The sequence below is a fragment of the Anabrus simplex genome, chromosome 1 (genome assembly GCF_040414725.1).
Source record: "Anabrus simplex isolate iqAnaSimp1 chromosome 1, ASM4041472v1, whole genome shotgun sequence".
Lineage (NCBI taxonomy): Eukaryota > Metazoa > Arthropoda > Insecta > Orthoptera > Tettigoniidae > Anabrus > Anabrus simplex.
The window spans coordinates 1,223,101,514-1,223,114,204 of NC_090265.1; positions in this window are offsets into that span (position 1 = coordinate 1,223,101,514).

Here is a 12,691-nt window from a genome sequence, read left to right on the forward strand (position 1 = left end):
TCAATTTGGCAGGTTCAAACTTGGCTCAGTCCGGTGGTATTTGAAGGTGCTTACAGTACCACAGTTCCTTGCATTGGTAGATTTACTGGCACATAAAAGAACTGCAGGACAAAATTCCGGTACCTCGGCATTTCCAAAAACTGTCAAAATTAGTTAGTGGGGCATAAAAACAATAACATAATTATTATTAGGAAGGGCGAGGGTAAAGCCCAATGTCGACATAGCCTACTGCTGTCTGAATAGCACTTGAAGCAGTCAGTAGCGTTTCTCTTTGTTTTTGTTCTGAGAATTGAACTCAGTTCTCGCTGCCTGCCGCGGCCAATAACATATAAACTTGGCACCCCACTTAGACCCTCTCCTCCTTTAATCTCACATCGTTGTAACACTAGTAGCACAAGTATCAGTCATTTCAATGCTACCATAGCAACTACTTAACACTATTACAATCGAAAATAAATGAAATTACACAGAACGTTTTCTTTCCAACTCAACTTTACATTAACCAATTTAACATTAATAAAGAGGTAAGTGAATTTACACATATCATTTTTTTCTTTGAACTCTCCTCCTTCAAAATCATTCCTTAATACGTAAATCTCCTATTGTTACAGACTTCAAACCAAATTTCCCTTTCGATTCTACACAAGAAGCTACAGTCGCTCCTTCCAGCTAATATTTAACACAGCTGCTTACCATTGTGCACTCTTCTTCACTCGTGCTTTAAGAAGACTACAGATTTATCTCTTCACACGAGATTTACAACAATCTAACCACTTTATATGTTATTACAAATCCCACTTAAAGTATCAAGCATTTCCCTCGCCCCTACAGCATAATTTGAGTTAGTGGCAGAAATATCTCATTACTAGCTTTAAAATGTATTTAAACTCCACTTGGAGTAATCAACAACATTCTTCATCATTATTCTGACATTTGAATTGTTTAGGTTCAAAACTTATCTCTAACACCCTCAACCAACACAGGGCGCCGCTTTACAAGATTCAACGTAGCAATTTGCGTTCTTATAGAATTGCCCCTACAGCATAATTTAAGCGAGCGGCAGGAACGTATCACTAGCTTTAAATTGTATTTAAACTCCACTTGGAGTAATCAGCAACATTCTTCATCATTATTCTGACGTTTGAACTGTTTAGGATCCAAACTTTTCTCTGACGCCCTCAACCAACACAGGGCGCCGCTTTACAAGATTCAATGTAACAATTTGCGTTCTTATAAAACTACCAATATGCAACTTGTTACCATATTTTTAGACAAGGACATTCAAGAAAGTGTATAAATTACATCTATTTGTTTGTAAGACTATTAAGAATTTATTTTTAAGAATATCTTAACTATTTCCTACATCATCCTCACATTCATTTGTAATTTATTTTTTTAAGAAAGTCAACCGCAATTAAGAACAATCAGGATCCTGATTTTTTATCTTTCAGATTGAGATTTAGGCTGAAGATGCCTTTAAATAAAAGGCGAAACATGTCCCTATAATTTAAAATAACTTTTTATGTATTGAATAGGTGGAATAAATAAACATTAATATTTCTTTGACTTTATTGTACAATTCAATACGGACCAAAATATGAGAATTATAACAGTACTATGCTGCCGATCTAACAGTCCAAAGTTCCAGAGCTGGAATGTTCAAGCCGCAGACAGCTGTGATCCGTGAACACACTTTGTCTTATTTCGGCCGGGCGGGGGTGTTGAATAGTGGAGACTCCCAGGGCAATAAACCATGCCCTTTTACTAATCTGTTTCTAGGAGTACCTACACAGGTGGCGGAAAAAATCTATCTGGCTTGGAGGTAAATTTTTCCTCCAAGCCAGAGGAGAAACTCCCTGTTCACTGCTAATTTGGAATAAAATGAATGTAGAATTTAATAAAAGTGAAGAGGAAGAAGCTTTTCTTAAGAAACAGCTCTTTTCAGGGTTGAATCTTGAGTTATTTAGTGAATTGTGGTGCTATAATTTGGAATAGGCCTAAATTATAATTCTAGACCAGGTCATACTACTACTACTACTACTACTACTACTACTACTACTACTACTACTACTACTACTACTACTACTACTAAGTGAGCCTCTGCCTTAGGTATGCACACTGCTCATTCAAACCAGCGCATCAGAGTAGGGATCGAATAGCTGGAATACTATGATGAACTCTTCTGTTACGTACTGGCAGTATCAGAAAATGTATGAACCAGAGGAATGGCATGGTAAAGAAGAAAGTTTGCAACTCCCCGGCTATTTCCCGCCGATATTCAGCCAGGCTGTTATACTCGGTACGCAGCTGTAACCCCATCTATCGGAGTTAAGCGGCAGCATAGGAGACAAAGAACATTACAACAAACAATGGTCAATGTAATGTTATTGTTGATCAATGTTATGCGCTTTCAGTATTGTAGGCCTTCACATTTAGTTTTCTTCCAACTCTGAAATGCCACCCTTATCATAGTCGATATGGTAAAACTGAATAAAACATAAATGGTCGGAAGTTGTATTCTCTATAACTTTTGTTATGTAGTACTTTTCGATAGGACCAATAACATAGATATTTAAAAATTAAATTTTAGGCGCCTTCCCTAAACTACAATTTCATCCAGGGTGAATAAAATTGTTTACAACTTACACTGTAGTTTCTTATTCCCTGACTCTATATACCGACTTTCATTAAATTCTTAACCCATTTTCTCGTGGCTTGGCGTTGATATGGACTTGGCAACAAAAATACAAATTCATTAATATCTGTGTTATCAAAGCCGGTACGGTAACAATGTATGACTTAAATGATTGGAAATTTAATTCTATATAACTTTCGTTATGCAGTATTTATCGATAGGGCCACTAATAATATAAACATTTGAGAATTACATTTTAGGCCTTCCCCTAAACTACCATTTCACTCAGCGTGAGTAAAATTATTTATCACCTAAATTGATTGTAGTGGCTCATCCTCTGACTTCACATACCGATTTTCATTAAATTCTCTTCAGTCGTTTTCTCCTGATGCGTGTACATACATACATACATACATACATACATACATACATACATACATACATACATACATACATACAGACAGACAGACAGAAATTACAGAAAAGTAAAAATTGTATTTCCTTGTTACTAAGGACATGACCGATACAGAAATACCATTCTTTTCAAATTCTGAGCAATGTACAGATAAAAATCTTATTTTGTGTATATAGATTATAAGGAGACTGTTTATGTAGGACTATATTTAACCCTTCAATCACATAGGGTTAGTTTTGTTTGAGAAAGCAATTTAAGGCCTGTGGCCTCCAATGTTAATGAAAAAAATGCCTGCAGCATAATCTTAAAGCAACCAGAATCATTGCTTCTGGCAAAATAGCATTATTTTGTGCAGTTGGCATTTAAATTGAATCCTTATTTGATGCAGGCAATCCTTGCTGTTTGCTCATGAATTATGTATCCATCAAATACTTTGTTACATCCGATTTTCCAAAATGATAAAATTTTGTTGGAATGCATCCTCTTAACATTGCACATCAAAATCATTTCCTATTTAACCAAAAAATTCAATAAATTTTTCCAATGCTGATACTACATTCTAATTTTAGTACATTTTCTGTTTAAGTAAATACTGTAGTACTGGTAGTCAAAACTAACCCTTTTACTAGGAAAATCATAGATACTGGTACATTAATATACAGTAATATCAAGAAGGTTTAATATAAACAGCAGTTTAAACCTACAGTATAGAAGGTTTAATTTTGAACTAGGTTTAAACTTGATGCAAAGTTTAAACCAATTCGGAGAAAATGGGTATTAGTTTAAAGTCAGATTTAGATGCAAATAAACATAGTTTAAACTCATTTGGAGAAAATGGCGCTAAGTTTGAAAATTCTTGTCTTTTGAGTCAGTTCCAGAAAGATTTTGTCTTGTCCAAGTGCCTTTCTGGGTTTCAGCTTATTCAGTGCCTCAGTGAATTCTCAGAATATTGGTGGTATTGGCATCCATGGCTGTTGGGGTCATCGTGGAGGAAGTCAGCAGTGGTATTGCTTCAATTCAAAGAAGTGTTTCTCCCAGTGCACCAGGATGTCCTTACTGTCAGCATTGTCAGAAGATATCAAGGTTTCTGTTGACAAGCGAGTTCATCCATACAGTTCTTTTATTCCCACGTATAAGTTTTGCAGGTCTCAGGCATCACAAAACCTCTGAAGTTCTTGAGTGTTTTGTTGCGTCCAGTTATTTTTCGTTTCTCTTATGCACATCCAACATTTCCATTTGAGGTCATGAAAATAAGCCTTCTTCAGGGTAGAAAATGGATCTTCAAACTGGACTTGCTTCTTCATTTTCTCAAAACCAATAGTTTCCTATGCTTACTTGGTGATGTTCTTACATGCTTCCATCTTCTCCATCAATTTCTGTTGACAGCCCATCCATTTAAACTAATTTATGTCTCGAAGCTTAAGTCTCCGCTAGTGTAGGCTACACTGAAAGAATAGTCGAAGGCGTGGTCAATTGGAATTGACCGATCAGAGCCAAGTGATCCAGTGACCATCATGTTTGTTTTAATATTAGGTGTTTGTAGAGAATTAATACAATTGTATGCAGTGAATGAATAATAATAATAATAATAATAATAATAATAATAATAATAAAGAAATTCAACGGGTTACTAGCTTGACTGATAAATAAATTGTTTACATCTGTGCGAAGTATTGTGTAGTATCACCCATTGTTTTCTTCAGTTTCTTGGAAAGCATTTTTATCACAGACAAGTTTCTTAATAATAATAATAATAATAATAATAATACAGCTCTGTCTCATTCACCAACCATTACTTTCCCCTGTGTGGTGGGATGATAGAATAACATCCATGGTATCCCCTGTCTGTTGTAAGAGCTGACTAAAGGAGGCCCCAGGGACTCTTAGATCATTTAAGAAAAGACTAGGGAAACAACTGATAGGTAATCTGCCACCTGGGTGACTGCCCTTGATGTAGCCACAAAGACGCACACAAAATGCTATCACTTGTGCACACTGTTTTTATTTACAATTTATTTCCACATTACACACATACATCAATAAACCACCATTTTGAACAACTGCATATCACAAGGAATATGAAGAAGACTGCACCAGATGCATGTCAACTACCAACCCAGCAGAACCAATTCACATACTTAAAACACTTCCTACCATGACTTCCACACAAGTCTCATCAAAACAACTTCTATTAAATAACAACTCCTATTAAACATCAAGATTGCCTCCTTATATAATATGTTGCCTGGTCAGGCTTCTAGAAGGATATGACATAACATATTATCTTGTAAATTCTAGAGTGCCCAATGGTCTAGTTATAGTGTAAAGAACTTTCTACAACTATCTAGTGCCAAAGCTACGTTATTCTGGATATTACAGTGTGTTGCACAATATTGTAGTGGATTATACATCATATATACAGGTATTAATAAATTATTTACTATTAATTACCTGTTCTTACATTAAATAAACTCACATCTATATATATAAAACAATGTCCTGACTGACTGACTGACTGACTGACTGACTGACTGATTCATCATCGCCGAGCCAAAACTACTGGACATAAAGAAATGAAATATTGAGGATACATTTATATTACAATGTAGGTGCTTGCTAAGGGAGGATTTTTGGATATTCCGTTGCCAAGGGAGTGAAAAGGGTAGGTAAATTTTAAAAATGCATGTATCCATAATTCAAAACTTTATAGATGTAAAAATTGATATTTAGAATCTCCTTTAAAAATAAAGAAACACATATTTTTTTCATTTTTGGGGAAACCCCACTATGAGGAATGATTAATGGGACTGAATGCCTTTAATGAGGATATTTATATCGCAGAAACTGAAGATATTACAGTCCTGAAAATTAGTATTTGTAAACTCCTTTAAAAATAAAGAAACACGTATCTTTTTTATTTTTGGAAAATCCAATTAATGGGGGTTAAACAGGAGTGGCAAAAATAGGATGAATTTAAAAAAAGACTATATCTACAGTATATCTCAGGAATGTAAAATGTTACAGACGTAAAAATTGGTATTTGGAATCTCCTGTAAAATTAAAGAAACACAGGTGATTTGTTTTCAGAAACTCCACTTAAGGGGAACTAAAAAGGGGGTGACATTTTATAATGAGCATGTCTACGGTATATCTCAAAAACTTAACATGTTGCAGAAATGAAATGAAATGGCGTATGGCTTTTAGTGCCGGGATGTGTCTGAGGACTGGCTTGCCTGGTGCAGGTCTTTTGATTTGACGACTGTAGGCGACCTGCGCGTTGTGATAAAGATGAAATGATTATGAAGATGACACATACAGCCAGTCCGCGTGCCAGGGGAATTAACCAATTATGGTTAAAATTCCTGACCCTGCCAGGAATTGAACCCAGGACCCCTGTGACCAAAGGCCAGCATGCTAACCCTTTAGCCATGGAGAAGTGAAAAATGGTATTTTTGGAAAAGCCACTTAGGTGGGGAGTAAAAATAACTGAAATTGGGGTTGAATTCTTTTTATTAGGATACTGATATCTCAAAAACTGAAGATGTTACAGACACGAAAATAGGTATTTGGAATCTCCTTTAAAAATAAAGAAATACATATATTTTGTTTTCGGAAATCCACTTAAAGGGGGGGGGGGGGGGGAGGAATTGAAGAATTAGTTGAATTATTTGTATGAAGATACTATTATCTCAAAAAGGAAATATGTTGCAGACATGAAAATTGGTATTTGGGACTCTTTTAAAAACAAAGAAAAATGCATTTTTGGGGAAAATCATCTTGGGGGTGGGGGTGGGGGTGGAAAGGAGTTGAATTCCTTTTATGACACACATCTCAAAAACTGAAGATATTGATAAAAGATCCTTTACTAATAAAGAAACAAATACTTTTTTCGGAAAATTCACTTAACGGGGGGGAGTGTGAAAGGAAGTGGAAAAAAGGTGAATTCTTTTTATGGGGATACTTATATCTCAAAACTGAAAGTAACAGACGTGAACATTGGTATTTGGAATCTCCTTTAAAGATAAAGAAACACGCCTTCTTTTTTTGGGGGTAAATCAACTTAGCGGTGGTGGGGTGAAAAAGGAGTTGAGACCAATTGATTTTACTTTTCATAATGTACAAACATAATGTAGAAACAAAAGGGGAGAAAAGTTCATAGAATTTTATCGAAGTCACTCCCTTGTAATTTAAACCTAGGAATTTCATTTTTGTCCGTATTGAACTGAGAAAGGATGATAGGAAAACTTAAAACGGTCCACCTTTTCAATACAAAAATGTTATAGTTTATTTATAACATGTATTTGTACTTGGAACTAGTTTCAACTCTGATTTGCGTCATCATCAGCCAAAATGTGGGAATAGGCAAGCATGTAGGCATTTATATTACACAAGGCGTTACATTAAACAATACACATCTTACAAGGAGATAAAAACAGGGACGAGTATAGAAACAAATGAATCGTTGAGAAAACAAAAGTTATACATATTAAAAATAACTTTAACCACACATCGTGCAGTGCGAAAGTGTTCTTCTTGAATGATTCCTGAATATAAAACACACGTGCACACATTTCTGAAGAGCCAGCAGGCAGGACAAAGTAAAGTGAAACCTTAAGAGTTCTCATTTTTCTATATTCTGACTAACTAATGAAGTCTCCCTTGAGTTCCTGATAAACATACAAAACAGGAAATTCTCCTTCACTCTCAACAATAGCTATAAAGACCAACGGTAAAATTTCATTTTAAATATTGTGCAGAGACATGAAAGCATGATTTTGAACATGATATAACTCCTTCATATAACCCAGTTTTTTACACAAGGTGTTACATTAAATAATACACATCTTACGAGGAGATAAAAACAGGGACGAATGTAGAAACACATGCATCGTTGAGAAAGCAAAGTTATACATATTAAAAATAAGCTTAACCACACAACTTGCAGTGCGAAAATATTTGCCTTGAATGATTCCTGAATACAAAACGCACGCGCACACACTTCTAAAGAGCCAGCAGGCGGGGAAAAAGTAAGGTGAAACCTTAAGAGTTCTTCTGAGAAGAGTTCATCATTCTTTCTATGATCTGACTAACTAATGAAGTCTCCCTTGATTTCCTGATAAACATACACAACAGGAAATTAAACAATACACATCTTACTTTACTTTTTCCTGCCTGCTGGCTCTTCAGAAATGTGTGCGCGTGTGTTTTGTATTCAGGAATCATTCAAGACGAATATTTTCGCACTACAAGATGTGTGGTTAAGGTTATTTTTAATATGTATAACTTTCCCTGTTTTCATCTCCTTGTAAGATGTGTATTGTTTAATTTCCTGTTGTGTATGTTTATCAGGAAATCAAGGGAGACTTCATTAGTTAGTCAGATCATAGAAAGAATGATGAACTCTTCTCAGAAGAACTCTTAAGGTTTCACCTTACTTTTTCCCCGCCTACTGGCTCTTTAGAAGTGTGTGCGCGTGCGTTTTGTATTCAGGAATCATTCAAGGCAAATATTTTCGCACTGCAAGTTGTGTGGTTAAGCTTATTTTTAATATGTATAACTTTGCTTTCTCAACGATGCATGTGTTTCTACATTCGTCCCTGTTTTTATCTCCTCGTAAGATGTGTATTATTTAATGTAACACCTTGTGTAAAAAACTGGGTTATATGAAGGAGTTATATCATGTTCAAAATCATGCTTTCACGTCTCTGCACAATATTTAAAATGAAATTTTACCGTTGGTCTTTATAGCTATTGTTGAGAGTGAAGGAGAATTTCCTGTTTTGTATGTTTATCAGGAACTCAAGGGAGACTTCATTCGTTAGTCAGAACATAGAAAAATGAGAACTCTTAAGGTTTCACTTTACTTTGTCCTGCCTGCTGGCTCTTCAGAAATGTGTGCACGTGTGTTTTATATTCAGGAATCATTCAAGAAGAACACTTTCGCACTGCACGATGTGTGGTTAAGGTTATTTTTAATATGTATAACTTTTGTTTTCTCAACGATTCATTTGTTTCTATACTCGTCCCTGTTTTTATCTCCTTGTAAGATGTGTATTGTTTAATGTAACGCCTTGTGTAATATAAATGCCTACATGCTTGCCTATTCCCACATTTTGGCTGATGATGACGCAAATCAGCGTTGAAACTAGTTCCAAGTACAAATACATGTTATAAATAAACTATAACATTTTTGTATTGAAAAGGTGGACCGTTTTAAGTTTTCCTATCATACTCCCTTGTAATTACAAATACTCTCTTCGAACAGCGAAAAAGAAGAAGATATATATGGACAATGCCAGGAAATGGTAGTAGATATCAAATAGACTATATAATAGTTAGAGAACGGTATTAAAATCAAATAAAATCAAGTAAAAGCTATCCTGGGGCTGATATTGACTCCGAACCCCGTGCTAATGACAGGCCAACTGAAACTAAGAAAAGAAGAATAGAAAGACACCCCCCAAAATGGAATTTGAATAAATTATAGAAAGACAGTGAGGCTATCAAAATGTTCAAAGAAGAAAATAACAAAATTAATACGTAAGTACTGGCTGGAAGTAGTGCTCAGGAAAAATGGGAAGAAATCAAGAAACAAATAACTGATGCAGCAGAATATTGTTTTGGAAACAAAGAGAGGAAAATCTATAAGCCATGGGTTACACCCCACATTTTGGAACTAATGAACGCATGCCAGATGGCCAAAAGGAAAGGAAATCATGAAGAATACAAGAAAATAAGAAATAAAATCCATTGAGAAACTAAAAAAGCAAAGGAAGAGTGGATCAAAGCACAGTGTAAACAGATAGATGAAAATATAATCATAGGTAATATCGAAAAAGCTTTTTCAGAAGTCTGGAGGCAGTTCCAAAGAAAGATAAAGCCCTTGAGTACAATAAAAGGAAGCAATGGAGATGTGATAATAGAGCAAGATAAGATAGCTATAATATGGAAAGAATATGTAGAAGGCCTGTATGAAGGACAAATAGATGATGATGTAATAGAAAATGAAAGTGAGATAGAACAAGATGATCTGGGACCATGTATACTTAGAGAGGAATTTGATAAAGCTTTGAATGAGCTAAAAGAAAGGAAAGTTCCTGAAGTAGACTCAATTCCAGGTGAAACACTACAAGTTCTAGAGGATAAGGCAAAATTTTCTTTATATCAACAAGTAAATTATTATTCTCGTATCAGAAACATACATGTTGTACACAGTTATAATTACTATATTACATTTGCCCAAAACTTGGCCACTTCCAATGCATTTTTTGATGCTTGATATAGTTTATCTTCTGTGCAGGAGGCTGGACATAGACGACACTGGAGCATATGTTGGACGGTCTGTTCTTCTCCGCAGTCACATTGGATTTTTTCTTGATCTATGTAGCCCCATCTTGCCAAATTAACCTTGGATCTGCCAACTCCAGATCTCAGTCTATTCAGGGACATCCAGGTCATCCATTCTTCATCGTAGCCAGGAGGTAGAGTTTCAGAAAATCTTATCCAGCCAGGAGGAAGGTAGGATGTAGCCCTCCATAATTGCAACCTGGCTTTTTCAGTAGTGGTTCTAAGTTCCTTTGAAGTTCTGAGAAAACTCTTCCTTGACTTTAAACGTTGCAGATGCGGTTCATGCCCATATAGAGGATGGGTCCTTTCCTGTTCCACTGTCTTTCTTTCCTTGTTCGCAGCTATTTTTCTTCGAACAGAAGGAGGTGCTATTCCTGCAAGGTGGTAGAGCCATTCAACTGGAGTGGATTTCAAACAACCTGTTATAATTCTGCAAGTTTCATTGAGAGCTATATCCACCTGTTTGGCATATGTTGAATTATACCAGACAGGACACGCATACTCTGCCGCAGAATAGCATAGTGCCATTGCAGAAGTTCGGATGGTTTTAGGTTGGCTACCCCACTGTGATCCGGCCAGTTTCCGTAAAAGATTGTTCCTGGTGAAGTCTTTCGATTTGCAGTTCATGCAGTGCTTCTTGAAAGTAAGAGATCTATCAAGTGTCACTCCTAGATATTTTGGAGACTCGCAGTGTTCCATTTCGACTCCTGACCATACTATCTTTAACTTGCGAGTAGCTTCCCTGTTTCTCAGATGAAAAGCACACACTTGTGTCTTTGAGGGGTTCGGTTTAAGCTGGTTTGTGCTGTAATATCTAGAAAGATCATTAATGGCATCCGTGAGGGTGATCTCCACTGTTTCAAAATCTCTTCTCTGAGTGGCTAGAGCGAGGTCATCAGCATACAAGAAGCTACTGCAGTTGGGGGCTATGGGTTGGTCGTTTGTGTATATATTGAACAGAATTGGAGCCAGCACACTTCCTTGCGGAAGACCGTTTTTCTGTAGTCTCCATCGACTACGCTGTTCTTGGAAATCAACAAAGAACCTGCGATTCTGCAAAAGAGTGGCGATAAGTCTTGTTAGGTTAAAGTCCTTGGTTAGATTGTAGACCTTCACTAATAGTAGCTGGTGGTTGACAGTGTCGTACGCTGCTGATAAGTCAACAAATACCACTCCTGTCACTTTACGAGCCTCAAACCCATCTTCTATAAACTGTGTGAGGTTTAATAACTGTCCAGTACAGCTTCTACCAGGACGAAATCCAGACTGCTGAGGTATAACTAATGGGTCAATTACAGGTAATAGGCGATTTAAGATCAGTCTTTCCAGCAGTTTGTAAAGGTGACATAGTAGCGCATTGGTCTAAAATTCTTTGGATCATTCCCTTCTTTGCCAGGTTTCAGCAAGGCAATCACTCGGCTCTTCCGCCATATCTTTGGAATTTGGTTTCTGCTCAAACAGTTATTGAAGAGTTGGAGAATCCATTTCTTTGTCATTAAGCCAAAGTGTTTAATTTGCTCAGTTCGTATATCATCCAAGCCAGCTGATTTTCCATTTTTACTCTGTTTGATAGCCTTCTCTAATTCTTCCATGCTGAGTGATGATGTTAGGTCATCGCTCTCCTCATGCTCTTCTCTTTGCAGTTTCAGTTTTTGTGATTTGTGGGTTCCCTTCCCGTTCAGCAGTAACTGATGTGCTATTTGGTTAACAGTGATATTATGATGTGCGGTGGTCTTGGTTGGATCATTGCTTAGACGTCTCAGAAGTCTCCAAGCTTTATGACTGTCTCTTTTCAGGTCCAAGTTTTCAATAGTTTGTATCCACTGATCCCTTTTGGTCTCTATAATAGAGGAAATAAGCTTGTTCCCTGCTTCCACGATTGCTTCACTGAAAGGATTTTCTTCAAATAAGTTGCTGTATTCTGCATGTAGTGTGGCTTGATCTGAAGTAAGCCCGGGGATATAAGATGTTCGACAGCCACGGGGGATAGACATCCTTGAGCATCTCTTTACAGCTGTGGTGAAGGTGTCATAGTAACTGGGTACTGGTTCTATAGCAGATATTTCAGCGTCCAGTAATTCCGCAAATCTTGACCAGTCTGCCTTCTTAAAATTAAACCTCCTCTGAAATGATACCATCTGAGGTCTTATAGCAGCAAATACTTGGCACATTATTGGTCTATACTGTGTATTGGGTATTGGGGAAGAGACAGATTTTACACATTGTTGGTTGATATTGCTGCTGCCAAATATGAGGTCAGGATTGTAAGCTCTTCTCCACCTGCCACTGTTAAA